Consider the following 22,009-nt stretch of genomic DNA (forward strand, 5'->3'; position numbering starts at 1 on the left):
GCAACTAATTTGAACGGCAAATGAGATTAACATTCAGATAGTCAATTACTAATTCAATGTAATTTCATTGGTACACGAGTTCACGGTTATTTCATTTAAACGAGTATACAGAACCATGAAATTAAAAAAGCTGAAGAAATGTTTCAAAATTCGCACCGGTACCCTCCTTGCGAAAGTTTAGGAATTCAAAATCATTAATATGCAATCACTTTATAGGATATGAACAATGTTTTTCTTCTTTTTTGTGCTTCTTTTGAACAATTATGGAAATGGGTTCCTTCTAAATTGGATATTTACATTATTACTGAAATGTATCATCCATATGACAAACTATCATCGGAACAACAACTTTTTGTTCCACTTTTATAACTATAGACTGTGGTCAATACCATGTTTCTAATCCCTTCCCCAAAACGATATAAATTACAATTTTGTATAATAAATAAGAACAAGGTGATAAAGAAAAATACCTACCATTGGCATAGATCATCCACCCACTCACTTGCGGATGGGGGGGGGGGGGCATGTGGACGAAATACCCTTATTCTTTGGTTAAAATGCTGGGTTTTTTGCTCGGTAAATTCCTCGGGAAAATGTGCCCCCCCTTGTGAAATCCTTTCATGAATCCGCCCCTGCACCCACTCGCCAATCACTAAAAGAATAACCGTTTACAACCATATCTTGTACGTGTTTACATGAATTACGCCTTTATCAAACACAATGGAATAAAACGATTCCAACTAAAAATATCATACAAAATAGAAAGATAAGGAGAAGTTTGGAAAAAAATATTGTATAACTTAAAAAAAAATAAAATAGAAACGTGTTATCTGACTTTGGAGGTTTAAAGTGCAAATATGTGTGCCGATGAATTAAATTGAAGATGGTATTTTAGGCGAAATCAAACGATCAGATATAAAAAGGAATTGAATGCTGGATAAATGAAAATGAACCATGTGTGCAGTGGGTTGACAAAATATTTCGAATTTAGACGTCATTTCATTAATTTAAATGCTACTCTGATGAAGTTGGTCGGGAAAACCTATAAAAACAATACTATTACTTATTGGCTATATAAGCAAAGCTGGCTTAGTTGGTAAAGTATCTCCTTGTCGAACCAAAAAACTAACATAAATACATATCCCAATATTTTGTGGGGTTTATCAGTCATTCTATTTTCTCTTTATATAGCACAGAACCTCGAGTGCAATATTTCATCTTATAACTATGTTCTTATTATATTTTGTTAATTCGTAGGTATATCAATGTATTTTTCATTTTTTTTGATAACTTTGCATGTTCAGTCTTTGGACTGTTTCACAATGTCCTTTCACAATAAACCGAATTGAATTGAATTGAAAATCGTGGGTTCGAGTCCACTCCGGGCGGATAACTGAAGTCAATGCGTTGTGTGTAAACGTCTCTCCCATGTTTCATAGATCAGGCTATGTTACAATGGAAAAGAATGCGTTGTGTGTAAACGTCTCTCCCATGTTTCATAGATCAGGCTATGTTACAATGGAAAACACTCCGTCCTTTGGATAGGACGTTAAATGGAGGCCGCATGTATAAGAGAGTCACCACCTTTACACGTTAAGAACCCTCTGCACTATTTGAATAAGACTAGGGGGAAACCCCAGTATAGTGGTCCACCTGCCTTCCCCCAATCAGTTATATCGGATGAGTCACAATTCTGTGTGCGCCCCCTTTTAGGCGATCCACATTGGCTGGCTCCTTAAAAAATGCACCTTTGAATGTCATTGACGGATATATGGATATATACAAATGCTGTGCATCATTATCACCATCATTAAGGAAGTAGTAGTATTAGTGGTAGTAGTAGTATAGTAGCAGTAGTAGTAGTAGTAGTAGTAGTAGTAGTAGTAGTAGTAGTAGTAGAAGTAGTGGAATAAGAAGAAATAATAACACTCAATGGCCCGTATTCTGAAGTCGGGTTTAACTTTAACTCGGGTTTAAAGTTGTGGTTTAAGCATGGAAAGCAAAAAGTATCAAAAGTTGTATTAAAGGTCAAGTCCACCTCAGAAAAATGTTCATTTGAATCAATACAGAAAAATCAGACAAGCACAATGCTGAAAATCTCATCAAAATCGGATGTAAAATAATAAAGTTATGATATTTCAAAGTTTCGCTTATTTTTAACAAAGTAGCGAGCCAGTTATATCCAAATGAGAGAGTCGATGATGTCACTCACTATTTCTTTTGCTTTTTATTGTTTGAATTATACAATATTTCAATTTTTACGAATTTGAAGATTAGGACCTCCTTGCCTGAGGCACAAAATGTTAAAATAATGGAATTCCACGTGTTTAGAGAGGAATGAAGCTTCATTTTACATGACAATGACGAGAAAATAAAAGTATTTCATATTTCATATAATAAAATACAAAAGAAATAGTGAGTGATGTCATCAGTTCCCCCATTTGCATACCCACCGAGATGTGCATATAACTGTTTTGTTTTTTGTGAAATAAAGCGAAACTTTAAAATGTCATAACTTTCTTATTTCACATCCCATTTTGATGAAATTTTCAGTGTTATGCTTGTTGAATTTTTCTCATTTTATTCAAATCAAGTTTTTGTTGGGGAGGACTTTTCCTTTATGAAGTCCCTTAAAACCTGTGTGTTCTAGCCGACTTCCTTCATTTACTATGTCATTCTGATTATTGTTATTTGTTTAAATTAGTTAAAATGAAATTGTGAGTGTTTTGTACAATGTGGGAAATGTGCGTTATACATATTGGCCCATATTCTGAAGTCGGGTTTAACTTAAACTCAGGCTTAAAGTTGTGGTTTAAGTATGGACAGCCAGTTGTTACATAATCACTAACAGTAGAGACATACTTCAGCTCATCCGGCTCTCAAATAATTTATAACTGTGTACGAAGGATAAATAAATGATCGTCTTCACCATCAATGAATCAGGAAAGAGCACAGTAAACATAAGAATCATACAACTTAAACGACAAGTCCACCCCAACAAAAACATATATATTACGGGATTATTTGGCCCTGCAAAAAAGCAGGGTATCCCAGCAATTGCGGTGCTAAGAGCGATAGTACGGGGTTAAGATCGCTAGTCGGTGTAAAACGAAAGTGGGCTAAGCGCTCCCATTCATGCCCCGCAAAAGAGCTGGTCATGTTGTCCAATCAGAGGTAAGCAAAATGAATATCAATGAACAGCGAACGCGGCGACGAGAAAAAATGCGCGCCATAAGTCAGCGAGTTGGAATTCGTGTTAAATAATGGAATTCCACGTGTTCAGGGAAGAGTGAAACTTTATTTCAAATGACAATGACGAAAAAATAGAAATATTTCATATTTCATATGATAAAATACAAAAGAAATAGTGAGTGAATGATGTCATAACTTTCTCATTTGCACACCGACCGAGATGTGCATATAACTGTTTTGTGAAATGAAGCGAAACTTTAAAATACCATAATGTTTTTATTTTGCACCCGATTTTGATGAAATATTCAGTCTTATGCTTGTTGAATTTTTTCTTTTTTTATTCAAATTATTTTTTGGGGGGTGGACTTGTCCTTTAAGGGCAACTTCGAATTCTTCTGCAGTTTTAGGGTAAAACAATATATATATATATATATATATATATATATATATATATATATATATATATATATATATTCAGGCGCGTAGCCAGGGGGGGCGGTGGGGGCGGTCGCCCCCCCCCAAAACGTCCCCCCAAAAAAAGAAGGGGAAAAAGAGAGGAGAAAAGGAAAAGGGAAGGGAGGAAAGGGAAGAAAGGTAGCTTTGTGTTTTTTTCTTTTTATTCTTTATTTTTTTCTCAAAAGACAAACTCCTTTACTCTTCTTGCTCTAAATTCATATATGAATTTTGCTTCCGAGCTGCGCGCGGTCAAATGACAATATTGACGTTCTCCATTGTTCCCCACCTTTTCTCTAACCCTGTTTTTCCACCTCAGCTATGTGCTTCTTGCCAGTTAAAGTTAAAATTGTATACATTAGGGCATGAATTTGAGTAAGGTTAGGCCGAAGTAAATATATGAAGTTATCTTTTTTTTTCAATTGATCTCGCAACTTCTGGTCTGGTCGGCTCCGAGCGGGTAAAATATTTATATCAGTTTCTGCCGTCACCTCCATAAAGTCAGCTTCTCCCGCTTTTCAGCTCATTACTATAAACAATCATAATTTGGGGGCAAACAGGTTCCTAATTTTAAAAGAGGAAGGTATGGAATTCGTGTCGTATTAAATAAAAAAGTACAATATTTTTTTATCAAATTGTATTAAACTTCATGTCATTTCCCTGTATACATTCATCTCCTGTCATGCGCCCTCAGTTTGAAATTTTGAATGACACTTAAGTTTCTTTATATTCAAAATGAAGCGCTTCAGGATAAGTCAAAAAAATTAATCATCCTTTATTATATAGATAGATAGTTTCAATAAATCACAGAAGTTTCAACTTTATGCGCACTATTTTCTTTGTAATGAAGTTCAATAATCTTAGAAAATCAATTGAATTAGAGACGATTGGGTATTAGAGATATCTACATTTGATGAAACGTCCGCCCTTTGAAATTTCAGAGTTTTATTGCTCTGCGCGGGGAGGAATATCTTCCTCTACCAATCTTCTCCTCTGTTTTGCGAGTTAAAAATATGCACTGATGCTAAATATTGTTTGTAATCAAATCTGATCTTTCCAAAGAAAGTTTCAATATATCTTTGAAAATACCCTTTTCTCGGGACCCTTTTTATGGCAAGAAAAATTGATAAAACTCTTTAGCTTCCGCGCTTCGCGCGGAGTTATTATCATTTTAATTTCCTCCATTGTATACCTCTTTTGTGCGTTCACAATCACTTTTGAAAACAAGGTTCAAAATCGCAATATAGTCAACCGAATTGGACGTACTAGAGACAAGAAAAACGGCTCCTTTTCATTTTAATTTATGAAACACTAAAAGCTTCGCGCTTCGCGCCGGAGGGGGAAACTCCCCCTCCCTGCACCCACCCCCTAGGGAGCGCGCTTCGCGCGCTCTGTAGGTGTTGGCACGCTTCGCGTGCATTTACCGCCCCCTCCAAAATTAAATCCTGGCTACGCGGTTGATATATATATATATATATATATATATATATATATATATACATGTATGCATAATATTTATATATATATACAAAATATGCTGAAGATAAATGGTAATGCTTTCAAAGCCAATATAGTTTTTATTTCCTCGAATTTTCGACGGACCTCCGTCTTCTTCAGGAGTATATACAATGTGTGGTATCAATCAGAGAGCGCATCCTCAGACAGATGTTGTTATGATGACTGGCTGAGGATGCGCGTGTTAAGGCCCTAAACCGCAAATTGCACCTAAACCGCAAATCGCCGCCTAAGCTTGTAGAAAAAAAGTATTTTTGAAACGAAGGACCTTGGATGAGTGGTTTCACTACTACTACTACTACCACTACTACTACTACTACTACTACTACTCCTACTCCTATACTACTACTACTACTACTACTACTCCTACTACTACTCCTACTACTACTACTACTAAAACTACTACTACTACTACTACTACTAAAACTACTACTACTCTTACTGCTACTACTACTACTACTACTACTACTACTACTACTACTACTACTCTTACTGCTACTACTACTTCTACTATACTGCTACTCCTACTACTACTACTACTACTACTACTACTACTACTACTACTCCTACTCCTACTACTACTCCTACTATACTACTACTAAAACTACTACTACTACTACTACTACTACTACTACTACTACTACTACTCCTCCTACTCCTACTACTACTCCTACTACTACTACTACTACTACTACTACTAAAACTACTACTAATACTACTCTTACTGCTACTACTACTACTACTACTACTACTACTACTAAAACTACTACTACTACTACTACTACTCTTACTGCTACTACTACTTCTACTATACTGCTACTCCTACTACTACTACTACTACTACTACTACTACTACTACTACTACTACTACTACTACTACTCCTACTCCTACTACTACTCCTACTATACTACTACTAAAACTACTACTACTACTACTACTACTACTACTACTACTACTACTACTACTACTACTACTCCTACTCCTACTCCTACTCCTACTACTACTACTACTACTAAAACTACTACTACTACTACTACTCCTACTCCTACTACTACTCCTACTACTACTACTACTACTAAAACTACTACTACTACTCTTACTGCTACTACTACTTCTACTACTGCTACTCCTACTACTACTACTACTACTACTACTACTACTACTACTACTACTCCTACTCCTACTACTACTGCTACTACTACTACTAATACTACTACTACTACTACTAAAACTACTACTACTACTCTTACTGCTACTACTACTTCTATTACTGCTACTCCTACTACTACTACTACTACTACTACTACTACTACTATTTCGTACTGATTATGACTATAATAATATGAGTACATGGCTTCATTACCCTCGTAACATTTTGTATTAAAGTTTTAAAAAGATTATAATAAATATTTAAAAAATTATTTATAGCGATTCTTTCTTTATTTTCCGCCTTTCATTTCTTCCCTTTTCCTTATGCTTTGCTTAAACCTACAGGCGTTAGATTATACTAGGGGAGAATTAGGGATACATACAGGCGTTAGATTATACTAGGGGAGAATTAGGGATACACAAAAAAAAACACAAAAAAAAAAAAAAACGGCACTATGTACAGCCCAAGTTGCCCAACTCCCACCATAACCAAGAGTCCAAAACCAACAAACAAGAAGAACAATAATGATAGCCTTTTAGGGCCCCATGGGAGACCAACTTTATGTTGAATGAGCACCCTGGTAAAATATTTAAATGAATTAACTTCCTCTATCCTTCTGCGATTTATGTTTGCCGCCCTCTGTGTTCACGCCTCTTACGCGCACACGGTCCTTGTTAATATACCGTGTGCGCGTAAGAGGCGTGAACACAGAGGGCGGCAAACATAAATCGCAGAAGGATAGAGGTTGAAGAGTGAGGAATAAGAACAAGGGCGCTAATCTCATTTTTATGAGAAATGTTGTTGTTGATCCCTTTGTTGATACACGTATTTATTTATCTGTTTATTTATTTAAATATTTCACCAGGGTGCTCATTCAACATAAAGTTGGTCTCCCATGGGGCCCTAAAAGGCTATCATTATTGTTCTTCTTGTTTGTTGGTTTTGGACTCTTGGTTAATATGGGAGTTGGGCAACTTGGGCTGTACATAGTGCCGTTTTTTTGTGTGTGTTTTTTTTGAGGTTTTTTTGTGTATCCCTTATTCTCCCCTAGTATAATCTAACGCCTGTAGGTTTAAGCAAAGGAAAAGGAAAAGGGAAGAAATGAAAGGCGGAAAATAAAGAATCGCTATAAATAATTTTTTAAATATTTATTATAATCTTTTTAAAACTTTAATACAAAATGTTACGAGGGTAATGAAGCCATGTACTCATATTATAGTCATAATCAGTACGAAATAGTAGTAGTAGTAGTAGTAGTAGGAGTAGCAGTAGTAGAAGTAGGAGTAGTAGTAGTTTTAGTAGTAGTATAGTAGGAGTAGTAGTAGGAGTAGTAGTAGTAGTAGTAGTAGTAGTAGTAGTAGTAGTAGTAGTAGTTTTAGTAGTTTTAGTAGTAGTATAGTAGGAGTAGTAGTAGGAGTAGTAGTAGTAGTAGGAGTAGTAGTAGTAGTAGTAGTTTTAGTAGTAGTAGTAGTAGTAGTAGGAGTAGTAGTAGGAGTAGGAGTAGGAGTAGTAGTAGTAGTTTTAGTAGTAGTATAGTAGGAGTAGTAGTAGGAGTAGTAGTAGTAGTAGTAGTAGTAGTAGTAGTAGTAGTAGTAATAGTTTTAGTAGTAGTAGTAGTAGTAGTAGTAGTAGTAGGAGTAGTAGTAGGAGTAGGAGTAGGAGTAGTAGTAGTAGTAGTAGTAGTAGTTTTAGTAGTAGTATAGTAGGAGTAGTAGTAGTAGTAGGAGGAGTAGCAGTATAGTAGAAGTAGTAGTAGTAGCAGCAGTAAGAGTAGTAGTAGTAGTAGTAGTAGTGGTAGTAGTAGCAGTAAGAGTAGTAGTAGTAGTAGTTTTAGTAGTAGTAGTAGTAGTAGTAGTAGTAGTAGTAGGAGTAGTAGTAGGAGTAGTAGTAGTAGTAGTAGGAGTAGCAGTAGTAGAAGTAGTAGTAGCAGTAAGAGTAGTAGTAGTAGTAGTTTTAGAAGTAGTAGTAGTAGTAGTAGTAGTAGTAGTAGTAGTAGGAGTAGTAGTAGTAGGAGTAGGAGGAGTAGTAGTAGCAGTAGTAGTAGTAGTAGTAGTAGTAGTAGTAGTAGTAGTAGTAGTAGTAGGAGTAGCAGTAGTAGAAGTAGTACTAGCAGTAAGAGTAGTAGTAGTAGCAGTAAGAGTAGTAGTAGTTTTAGTAGTAGTAGGAGTAGTAGGAGGAGTAGGAGTAGTAGTAGTAGTAGTAGTAGTAGTAGTAGTGGTGGTAGTAGTAGTGGTAGTAGTAGTAGTAATGTAGCTTATTTTCAAAAATTTTCAAACTTTAATACTAAATGTTACCAGGGGAGTGAAACCACTCATCCAAGGTCCATCGTTTCAAAAATACTTTTTTTCTACAAGCTTAGGCGGCGATTTGCGGTTTAGGTGCAATTTGCGGTTTAGGGCCTTAACACGCGCGCCCTTCACAGAAACATACATAGTAACGCTTGTTTGTTATTATCTAATTGTTACGTAACAATTAATATTGCGCAATAACATTTCTTGTTACGCAACAATAAGAAATTTAAGAGATGAGATGATAGAACGAAGATTAAATTGGTTAGGAGAAAATGGTTCTCTCGAAAGTATTAAGTACGGATATAATTATTGACCAATAAGATATATTAATAAGATAAGGTATAATAATTCCTGTGTGATACGATACCAAAGTATTTTTTTCTTTTTAAGAACGAAACTAACGAAAGAATGAATATCCGCTTAGGAATCCCAGATCTCGGTTCATACCATCACCCTCAAAGCTCCTACATTTAACAACAATTCGTAGTTCAGCGGTTCTTCTCTCGTCCGCTGATTTGTATCCTCCCCCAAATATGCACACTTTCACATCCGCTAACGAATGTCCAGGAAGGCAGAAATGTCTGGCAACAGGAGGGTCGGTACGTTTCTTCTGAATAGATGATTTGTGGTTATTGAAGCGCATTCGGAATATATGGATATATACATATCCATTTCTTTATATATATACATATATATATAAATGTGTAAAGCTTGTCATTGTTCAAAACTCACCTTCACCCGACAAAGGAAAGTGTAATTGGTATAGTGTCGAAAATCTGTCTATCTGACGGTCAATCGGATCGGGCTCAGTCGAGCCACTAACCCGTCTCTGTGGTCTAGTGGTTAAGGCACCGGCGTTCAAAGCTGGAGGCACGGGTTCGATTCCCAGCAGACACATTTTTTCGGCATCACCAATTTTTCCAAAGGATAGATAGCTCTGGGGAACCTTGATTTAAGCTACGCCTACCATTGTTCTCTTCATCCATATCTTTACAATATATAAATATATATATATATATATATATATATATATATATATATATATATATATATATATATACAGTGCGTCCCAGAAAAAACGAAACCGAGATTTAGCGATCATTTATCATAACTTAATCATAAATAGAATAGACAAATGACCTACCAGTTTCAAGCTTAGAATCTCCTCTTTCATCTGTTATTACTTAAATTATTTCTCATTCACGCTTGAGTGAGCAAAAACAATTTAAAGAAAGGATATCAAAAACTCATTTTGCGGGGGGTATCTGGATTCAAAAAGAAAACCACATTTTTGAAAAGTTCAATATCTCCTCTTTAATTTGATACCTAAATTACAGAAAATTGTCAAGAAATAACAAAGTTCTGGTCGCTAAGTCCAATTATCATTTAGTCTAATGACCACTTGGTCTAATAGACAGTTAATAGTCTAATGACGACTTGGTCTAAAAGCCACTTAGTCTTATGCCCAGTTGTGCTAATCTTCACTTGGTTTAATTTTGATTTGGTCTAATTGTCATTTGGTTTAATGTATTTTGTCTCTTGTTCCAATTGCATTTGGTCTAATACCAGTTCGTCTTGTAGTCGGTTGGTCTAATACTAGTTGGTCTAATACCAGTTGGTCTAATTCTCACTTATTCCATTATTCATTTGGTCTATAATGCAGTTGGTGTAATATGCAGTTGGTCTAGTCCTCACTCAGTCCATTATTCAGTTGGTCTAATCCTCACTTGGTCCATTATTCAGTTGGTCTAATTTCCAGATAGTCTGACATCCATTTCCTCTACATGCAATTTGGTCTATTTTGTAAAGTTTGCATGGGGACTTGTTTTCAATTTTCTGGTGAAATTTTTAAGGTTACTTTCCGCGCGCCGGCTTCGAATCTTCAAAGGCGCGCCTGGAGTGCAGTTAGAGTGACATTTATTTCTGTCCCCAAATTTTGAAAATATGGGAATTTTTAAAAGCCTGAGGGAATAAAACAATATATATTTAGGGATTAACCAAACTTTGATGATTTTTTTATTGTTTTGTTTTTTGGGGTCTTTTTCAGATGATTGTTGAAGGTTTTGGTTAAAAACAATAAAATTTGATATTTTTCTGTAAATTAAATGTATTATACGATGAGAGAGGACGAAACATATGATTTTTATTCCTCAACCTCTGTTTTTTTTTCTCCTCTTTAAACAGGCCTGGGGCAGTGCATGACCCTTATGTCAGCAACATTCGCCTTAATTCAACTGACAAGCGAGCAGAACTTCAACATATTTTTCGGAATTGGCAAGAGCGGGTTCGGATTTGGTATGGTTATTTTACCACTTCTAGCTGGGCTCTTGGGTGAAGATTACGGTTGGAGAGGTGGCCTGTTGATTTTAGGTTGCCTGATGGCTCACCTAGTCCCTTTTGCCGTTGCAATAAGACTACCCGTGGCCGGAAGTCGACCGATTGACCAAGAACTTGAGAATGGTGGACTTTCTGGGGAAAGTTTAGTAAACAACTGTTCGAGCGAGGAAGAAGAAGTCACTCCATTATGCCCTAGAGGTGCAGACCACAATCAGGCAGCTGTTGATGATCCTTCAACATACTCTTCATTAGTCAACGGAGTTGAGATGGAATCTCATAAAAATGAATCGAATGCAAAGCAAACCTTAGTGAGGTTACGTGACAGTTTTTACCGGTCACATTTTTACAGGGACCCTGTTATTAATTTCATATTTCTTAGTGTCTTCATGTACGGAATCGTCTACTGCGGTTGGCATTCTTTTCTGGTTCCCCATGCAATCCAGAGAGGTTATTCTATCCGTGCTACTATACTGATGACTTTCTACGCATCAGTACTAAACTGTCTAGGGAGGCTCTTGGCAGGCGCCCTCTCCGGTCGCCTCGCTAATTCAATCACCCTGTGCCTCGGTGCTGCGCTTTTAAATGCACTTTCTATTTTGTGCGGTGCATTCCTTCGCAACTACTATGTTAGTATACTAACTACGTGTATATCCTCTATGAGTATTGCCGGAATATCTGTCCTTGAGCCTCTGTCATTGAAGAAGAGGGCGTCTCCTGGAAGCTTTGATGTTTTATACGCAGTCAACGATATATTCTTTGGTCTTGGTACTTTTCTAGGTGGCTACCTATCAGGTAATGCTATGAACAGAATGTTTTTATAGGAAAAAACTGCCTTTCCCGTATACCACTCCTCCAATCATTAAACCTTTAATCTCACCCACCCCCCCCCCCCCCCCCTCTCTGTCTCTTTCCCTTATTTTCGCTGGAGAACGCAAACGCATATTTACGACGGTAGTTGATTTAGAAGAGAAATTTGGGCCCGTCGTAAAGAGTGTCTTGCAGCTAGTGCTAGTTGTGTGACATGAGAATGTGTATACCGTTCGCATTCACAACGGAAACATTCAATATGTAATTGGTGTTCAAAATACTACGGTAACAGCGACATATCCGATTTACGACGAGCTTCCAGAGCCACGTTTGGTTCCTCCTCGAGCTCGAGGAAGCCACCGGGCTGCCACTTCCATTGACGAGCGGATACCAGGCTCGACCAAGCGTAAAAATGGATAGTGGGCACGTTACGTATGTAACGTAATTGGGTGCTTTTTGAATCCTAAAGTGGTATCCACTCGTCAATGGAAGCAGCCCCCCGACAATTTAAATTCTAATCCCCCTTTTCAGGGGAAATCAATACAATCCATGCACAGGGGCATAGTGTGCTTCACATTGAGTATGATATGGCTTATCGTTTGTGTAGGAGGAGCACTTCGCACTCCATTACACACCAAACAAATCTCATTCTCGCTGCATACGAAAATTTACTTCAGCATGTCAGTACTCTTGAGATTGTTATTGGTAGGAAGATAGTAATAGTTTCTCAGATATCCATCAATAAGTATGTACAGGGCATGTTGTTATGTGCTCATGTCGTCCTTTATCACAAATAAGAGTGCGTAAAATGAATCAAATTGCCTGCGTTTTAAATATAATAGTTTTGTTTGCAAAATAAAGAGACCTGGTGGCTGTTTCATAAAGCTGTCAGTCAAACGACTTTAAAAAAGGTTGGTTTCTTGTGGTTAACGATACACACCAGAATTCTAGTGGCGTTGATTTAGTTCATAAGCAAGGGTCACTATTCACGGGTAGAGTCTCCCGTAACTTATGAACACCCACCAGTAGCACGATCAACGTAATAGATCCCAGTTGTATTTTTGAACTTGATTGACGTTTCCATGACTGGCTTGACCGGACTTAATTTGGTCTTGAGTGGGCTTGATCAAGCTTGATCATGCGTGAACATGATTGGTCGGGCTTGAAATGGCTCGATCATGCTGACAGTTTGAAACTATCAAGACATCTGCGTGTAGGGTGCGCATCTTCTCATAAGGCCAAGATAAACCAGGGTAATTATCATCTTCTGAAGAGCGCTTAAAGACTCTCGGTCCCGTTACAGGATGAGCTGCGTTTTCACAAAACAAATCAAGAACAAGTCCAGAATGCTCGTTTTTTATTGGTCAAACATGCAGCAGTTTGTATAAAACTTTTTAAAATTCTACCGTCCCCCTCCGATAAAGTAAATATTCAAGCAATGTATCAACAAGGATAATTACTGTCATTTTACATTATTTTTCTCCATACCGCAGGTCTTGTTGGCGGAGTCTTCTCGTACGATGCGACATTCAAGTTTCTTGGTGGTGTACAAATCTTGGTCTTTGTTCTAATGCTGCCAGTTGCTGTGTTTGAGAAACCAACCGAACTTTGAGTAAAGGGTATCATGGACAAATCTCCACGCCAATGATGAATCGCCAATGAATCCCTTAGTTGTTACAACTAGTGCTCGGGGATTGAATGAGACCATCACTGATAGTGCTGTTAAACTACCCCACTTCCAACTGGTGTGAGGTGATAGAGCGGAGGAGTCATCATTACCTCTGCCATATTTACCGCTGCCATTTATACCTCTACCATCGTTACCTCTGCCATTTTTACCTCTGCCATTTTTACCTTTGCCATTTTTACCTCTGCCATTTTTACTTCTGCCATTTTACCTCTGTCATTTTACCTCTGCCATTTTTACCTCTGCCATTTTCACCTCTGCCATTTTTACCTCTGCCATTATTACCTCTGCCATTTTTATACCGAGCCATTGAATCTGTCATTAATGAAGATCTACACAATGTGAATGATTGGTTAATCCGTTTTGGGTTCTGATTCCAAAGTAGCTCCAGAACTCGGTTGGACCCTGACAACGGTCGATTCGGTATCCATGCAGTTTGGAATTGATGGATGTACTTATATTATAGTATATTACAGTGTAAAAGTACGGTGAAGTGCTTTATTCATCTGCTCTAGCACTTTGTATTTTTTTACCTCAACTTATCTCTACCTTCTATCCCTTTTCCTTCTATCGCCTTCTACTTGTCATGCTTGTAGCGCTGGTTTAAATTATTGTTCTCAATTTCATATACAATTTTTCGTTATCTGATCTATACCTAAAATTTCCATCTGTTTATGTTTCGGATTTGGATTTGTATTGTTCATGCTTGTATTTATTTTTCTTATGTTGTGCAGGGCCCACAAGTACAACAGTATTTGACAACAGACGGGGTATCCTGGTCAATTAATACGGAATGAATAAATGAATAAATAAATAAATACATAACGAATAAAATATCCACAAATTTGCATATTTAGCTCTTTTAAACATTTTGATTATGACACATTAAAGAAGACATGAGCAACAATGACTGGAAAGAATTTTATTCATTTGGTCAGGATGTAGAAAAATTATGGAGTTGTTTTAGGAGTACTCTGTTGGCATGGTTGGAAATTTGTGATAGACATGTCCCGTTTATATCAGTACGTCTTAAGCAAGGAGGTGTACCATGGATTAATAATGTCTATCTGAACCTAGCACGAGAGAGGAGTGGAGTGGCCCAGTGGATAAGTCTTCTGACAGACGGTGATGGGTTCGAATCCCAGTCATGGCGTAATATCCTTCAGCAAGAAATTATTAACGCATTTCTGTCGAAAGTAATTAAAAAATAACAAATTGATAGCTTGGTGGCAAAACTTTTTACATTTTCGAAATCGATCAAACAAATTGAATAATCTTTTGAAAAAAAAGGAAGAATGAACTATCAGAATTAATTTTAGAACTGTTGTAATATTGAGACATTTTGAGAGTTCTTTCAAACCTTATACAAAAGAAAATATTAGAAAGAAAATAGTGATATCAAAATTACAATGGAAAATGAAAAGAAACTTACTCAACAAATAGCCAATGTTTTAAACAAATCCTTTAATGACGTAGGACTGAGATTGCAGACTCCTTCGTATAAATCGTCAGTTGATGCATTAAGTAGATAAAAACAAAACTATACCCGGACGTGAAATCAAATTCAGTGAAATAAAAAATACGTTTTTTTGGCATTGTCAAACAATGATTGTTCAAATGATGTTGGAGTAGATGTCATACATTCTAAGCATCTTAAACTTTGTGCCCCTTTTTTTAGTAGAGCCCGTATTTATAAAATATGACATTGCGAACATGAACTATTCCAAGAGATTTAAAGACAGCAAGAAATAAGCAAATACATAAGGAGGATTATCACGATGTCGATAATTTCAGACCGATATCTGTTTTACCTTTCTTGTCTAGAATATTAGAAAAAGTAACGAATATGATCAGATGAAAGCATGTTTATCAGACAGGAGACATGTCCTAGCAAATAATTCTATCAGGAAAGTGTAGAAATTAAATCAGGCGTCCCACATGGATCCATTTTGGTTGCTTTAATACTTTGTAATTTTATCAATGATATATGTAATTTGAATTTGAACGTTAATTCCAAAATATGTCTTTATGCAGATGTATTGCTTTTTTCTGTCACGATGCATTTTCTAAAGAGGTTAAGAAATACTGCAAAGTGATTTTGATGTTACCTGTAAGTAGCTTGACCTTAACGGTATGCATTTGCTTCAAAAAAGATAAAATGTTTACAGCCCGATAGTCTGCGGGTCCGATAGTCCGCAGGTCCGATAGTCCGCGGTGTGTGTAAAATTACGATCAGAATATTATACAGATATTGACTGATTGGATGTGTAATATAAGCATTCTTTGGACCGCCGAATTTATATTTTCCCGAGGGGTTATATTTTATATTATAAAATATGATCACAAGGGAAAATATCAATCCTGTGGGCGGTCCAAAGAATGTTTTTACACATCCCATCAGTCAATATATGTTATATTACATAGCCTAAATTATGATGAAGTTAAAGCCTTTGTATAGCTTTGGTAAAGGGTCAATAATGTGATTGATAATCGAATATCATCTAATATGACAGTCTTACTGAAGCGTAGAGACCGTTAGATATTTTTCCAACTGCACTTCTCTGAGAAAATTTCAAATATTCAAATCTTGGATATATAGCGCCCTCTCTCGGCGATGCTTGTTTTAAATTAAAAAAATGGGCATTCAAGCATTTATCTTATAAATTTAGTGATTAGATATCCAAAAGTTACAGACAAAGAACATATCTTGAAAGTTTCAGCCCATTCCATGATTTGGAATAGGATTTAATTGAAAGACAAAAACACACAGATATTTTAATTTTATCGGGTGACCCGATCAAGTTAAATTTCCGTGTAAAATCGCAAAATTTATTCTGTAAAACACATTTTCATTTCATATCCTCCACATCATAACTGTTATAGGGCATATCCATTCATATTAGCTAGCAATGAATTGGAATAGTGATAGGTGCATTTTGGTGGATTTACCAAAACTATACACAAGCTTTAAAGTTAGGCACAACGATGCGTGCAGTCTGTTGTATACGATAGTCACAGTGATTGATGGAACTGGTATAGACTCTAACGCAGTGAATGACCCGTTTCTAATCAAATCGACTTTGTTTAGGCCAAGCCCTAGATCTACGTTAGAGTCCATTCCAGGTCCACGACCCAAGGCAGGCCGAGAATGCATATTAGTCCATGATCAGGTGCAGATTTCGATTAAGACCTGCCCTGTGGCCTAACTGGGGATGAGATAAAACGTGATCTGTTAGGTCTAGAAGTCTAGACCTAACGTTAGCTCTATATCTAGATCTAGACTAGAGTTCTAACGTTAAGTCAGACTAACTCACAATGTGTGAGGACTGAGGTAGCGGTTGTAGGCCTAACGTTATATGTTGGTTATCCAGGACCAAATCTAAGTAAATGACTCCTTAGCACTAAATATAGCAAGATTTAACGTTACATTTCTCTAACTTTTAGATTCTAGCCTATAAACGTTTGATCTAACGTCAGGGGTTAGGGCTAAAGTTAACACGTTAAAAAGTTAGACCTAATGTTAGAAAATTAGGCCCTACTTAAGTCGTTACTAGTTAACGTTAACTGTTAGAGCTAACAGTTAGAGCCTAGATTCTCGTCTCTAACTAGATCTTACGTTAGACCTAGATCTACTTTAACCTAGATCTAGGCCTTAATCTAGATCTAAGTACCCAATTTTATCGCCCAAAAGCTGATCTTATTCCTCACCAGACATTACCACATCCAAAATTAAAAGTTTTCTGCTAAAAAAACGTTGGCTCCACTCACCAATACCGGTTCAAAGATAATCCAGAAATCGTTAAATAAATCCACAGAATTTCAGAAAGGATGGTTATTCCTGTTAATGTTACTAGGCTCTGTTTTAGTAACTGAGTGAAGAAGGCCTAACGGTAAACCTATCTCGTCGTAGCCTCCTAAACCTAGTTGTCGTCGTCGGACTCATTTAAATTTCGCGGTCCGGTTTAAAAAATTGATTGATTGATTGATTACAAACGATCGCTACTTCAGTCCCACATATTTTATTTCCGTGTAGTTGGTAACATCCAATCCACAAGAGGGCGCCATATACGAAGAAAAATATATTCATGGACCAGTTGGTTAATATATTCGTCGAAGGTGGACCGGCTGGCAAAATACACTGATTTCGTTCGTATCGCTCTTGGCTATCTAATATAGTGAAATATTTTTTTATTACACCATAATATATGGGAAAAACTGCTCGGAAATGACGTCACCGTTAAAGTGTAAAATTCCAATACCTTTTTAAATATGGATTCCCTAAAACCCTCACCAATATAATTTTAATTATTGTCTGCTATTTCTAAAATAAACTTTATGTCAGTGTGAATTTACCCTGTTATGAATTAAGTATAATACTTGGGATCCAAAGTGTGCTTCAAATTTAAATATTAGAACAGCGATTTGACATGAAAAGGCCGTGCATATAAGTCCAGGAAAAAGTAAGAAATACCAACTCAAGGTTTATCAAGTTGGTGCAGTAGATCCAAAGTATCATTTAAAATGTTACCCTTTCCATTAGTCAAACATCATAATTCCATTTTATGTTCTCAGAACCTTTCTTATTTAATCTACTGTGTATGCATGGAGGGGATATCGGATTTTTTTCGCATGGGGGATTAAGACTGACCGTGTATGGCTCTTCCACTTTTTACCTCTGCCCGTATTACCTCTGCCATTTTTACCTCTGCTATTCATACCTTTGCCATTTTAACCTATGCCATTTTAGCCTTTGCCATTTTTATGGATCCGCGCCTGATAGAACCCCATGGTCTCGTATCATTTGACCTTTTGACCTCTCGATGGCATGTGATCTCACTATATCCTGATCATAATTGTAAACACATTGCGGACTATCGGACCCGCGGACTATTGGACCCGCGGACTAATGGACCCGCGGACTATCGGACCTGCGGACTATCGAACCCGAAGACTATCGGATCCGCGGACTAACGGACCAGCGGAATACTGGGATGTCCCCGATAAAAGTCATGGCTTTTGGCCATGAAAACAGGTTTAAGAATTAATCTTTAATGATAGAACATATACATATAATAGAACCAATAGAAAATGTAAATATTATCAAATACTTGGGTATAACACTTCGCTCTGGTATGACGTGGGGAGAACATGTATCCATCATTATTAAACAAATATCGTACGATAAGTTGTAAACAGAGAATCAAGCAACTCATTCAGGCTATTTTTATTTTTTTACTTTTTGGCCATGATTTTAACTTCAATTGATTATTGTTGTTCATCTTTGGGGAAACTGTGCAAAAACCAACGAAAGTAAGATACAAAACTGCCAAATAAGTATGCCCGAATAATTTTGAATAAGGACTATCTTACTCCTAAACATAAATTGTTGTCTACACGCAAATGGCAAACAGTGAGGGAACGTGTCGAAAATCAATATTGTACTCATGCTTTCAAAACACAAAACAATTTAGCCCTAGCATATCTGGAACCACTTATCTGCAAACGTAATGTAATTTATAAAACACGATATTCTGAACAATTCCCCCTTTAAATACCCTGCCCTAAGATGAATTATAAAAGAAAATCTTTTGAATATGTTGCTGCCGTCGTATTTAATTCGTTACCGTATGATATACAAAAATGCACGTCCCCCCATTCATTAAAAAAAACCCTGTAAATCATTCAAATTCTGACTGTCATCCACTGAATAACTTGATGTAATGATTCCATGATACTTGTTGATATGTATACATTGTATTCTGTTTTTTACTTGTTCATTTGTTATTTCTTAAACTACAGGGCGCCTTTGGAAAGCAATTTGGCATAATCTGAACAGCCCTACCATGCAGTACAAAATCGAGAAAGTGAATGAATAAATAAATGAAAAAAAAATAGATAACTAACTAAATAAATGAATGAATAAATGAATGAATAAATAAGTAAATAAGATGTTCATACTGCACCCTCCAATAATCCACACTCTGCCACTCTCACCCAGGTGCTAATTGGGCACCGGTAGGAAACAACCGTCATTGTGGTTGGTTTAGCAAGTTTGCGCCTAACAGGCTGCTTGGAATGCTATGAATCCAGTGACCGGGTAATAATAATTGTAAAGCGCTTTGAACAGTCGTAGATTGATAAAGCGCTATATAAATACCAATTATTATTATTACTACCGTGAATTAGATGTCTGATTTCCCTTTGGTCATTTATTGTTATGTAGTCGTTACATGTAATAAAAGCCTTTTCTCACTTTTTGTGTGTGTTATATTTACATTTTGTTTCTTCTTTGTGATTTGATGATTATGTTTGTGTTTACTTGAATATGGCATGCAATGAATGAAATTGAATTTATCGAACAATTGGTGCACACACATGTAGATGACGTCTTCATTGGAAAGGTTTTTTTATGTTAAGAATGAAGGGATCTTCCGGAGGATGATGGGTTCCTGACAAGTGCAAGTGTGATCCTAGTCTAGATCAGGTAGGTGTTTCATAATAATAGCTATCCATAAGATGCGAATGACGTCACGCAAGACTGGTGACCCCTTCTCGTGCTAGGTGATGCTTCCCTATGTCATTCATTTAGGATGTAAGAACGTGTTCCAGTCGTTTTTGAAGCACCCACCTGGACGTTTGTATTTATTTGTTCGGAAAACACTACACCCACTCAGCGCGCACAGATACAAACATATACACCTTCACACACTTCGTCGCCCGTGTGTGTGTGTGTTGATGACTATACATTTTTTTCACACTCAACAGTGTCAATATTATTTCACACTGTGGATGCATTGATGATGTGGGTGTTTATGCGGTGTGTGGGGGTGCATGTGTGTTGGTGTGCGTGAAAGATAAAGAGAGAGCACGCAGTGTATTCACACATTTATGGTATTGGACTTTGTGAAAATAACTAATGAATACATTATCAGACTGTGAAAAAATATGCAGGTGCTCTGACACAAGTATGTTCACTGAATTCTCCGAACACGCTCGTAAGATAAGAAAGTGCCATGTTGGAACAAACAGTGTTACACGGTGTCACAGTGTGTTCACATAGTCCACGACTATGTGAAAATATCATTCACTCTGTTAAAATGCTCAAATTCATTAGCCTTATGATGTTTTCACACTGGGGACACCTCAACAGTGGGACTGTGTGTTTACATAGTCGACTATGTTATTCACACTGTTAAAATGCTCACATTCAACAGTGGGAACATATTTTCAGACTGTGGACACCTCACCAGTGACTGTTCAGTGTGTTTACATGGTTGACAATGTGATTCACACGGCTGAAATGCTGAAAGTGATTTCATATTGTGATCACACTGTGATACACGCTAGGGAACACTGTGTTCTTTCCAGGAGGGCTCGTCAGAATGTAATTCAGTTATCTTTTATCGCCACTTCTTCACCTAGGAATTTTTCACTTTCTACGATATCCCTGACACCCCTCCATGCCAACATAAGTAGCGCTTCTAATTTTGTCTGAAGGAGAGCAACAATAGACATTTCTACTTTGATCGATGAACAGTCTTCGTCCTACGACACCGTTGGAGTAAACTAAATGTAAACTAAACTATAGGCGTCCACATCAATGAGTTAAGTCAGGAATTGGAATGATTGCCTGAGCCTCGTCTAACATGTCTAATGACAATAGGAGATCAATAGCGCCCCCTGTGGGACTTTGTTTGAAAGTCTCACTTCGTCGGTAATGAATAATGCGAAAAGAAAAGTTCAAATGCCTTTGTAATCCCCCTCTTCTCCTCCATTCATTCATTCATTTTCTTTCTTTTTTTTCTTTCTTTATTTCTCTCTCTCTCTCACCCTCTATCTGTCCATCCATTGATCAACATCAATGTATCTATCTACCCATCCATCTACCCATTTATCTATCCATCCATCTGTCTATCTATTTATATATCTGTCTACCTCTCTGCCTCCCTCTCGGACCCTCTCCTTTACATCCATTATATTTCACCCTCATTGACCATATCCAATTAGCAATATTGACTCGCACGGTATACATGGTATATGCGATCCGACTTGACCCGGAGTCCATCAATCACTGCTATCATGATAAGTTTGTTGTTGTCGTCTTAGTTGCCTTTATTGATCATTCAGTTCAAAAACACATGTACATAATGTCAAACAATATACATAATACACAATCTGATGGAATATAAACAATTGAAAAATACCAAAACTGATTTCGAGCAAAAGCCTACCATGCATGAGTTATTTTTTGCAGGAGTTTCTGCATTTATTGTAAAGTCAAAATAAATTTACAATACATAAAAAATAATCGTAGTATGACATGAAAGTACATTGTAATGTGACAAATTTATAGTTAGTATAATCATAACAAAATTTAGACATGAATACAATTAAGGATAAGACAAAGTAATGAAAAAACAAATGCAGTGGCAAACTATATAAGCAAAAAAATGTTTAAGCAATAGCAAAAGATACAGAAAATAACATTTAGAAAATCTAGAACTAGTAATACCTAATCGCTGATGTGGTTTACTGTACACCATTTGGAGTGTTATAGAAACAGTGGATAGAAGAAG

This window comes from Lytechinus variegatus, chromosome 6 (genome assembly GCF_018143015.1).
Source record: "Lytechinus variegatus isolate NC3 chromosome 6, Lvar_3.0, whole genome shotgun sequence".
Taxonomy (NCBI): domain Eukaryota; kingdom Metazoa; phylum Echinodermata; class Echinoidea; order Temnopleuroida; family Toxopneustidae; genus Lytechinus; species Lytechinus variegatus.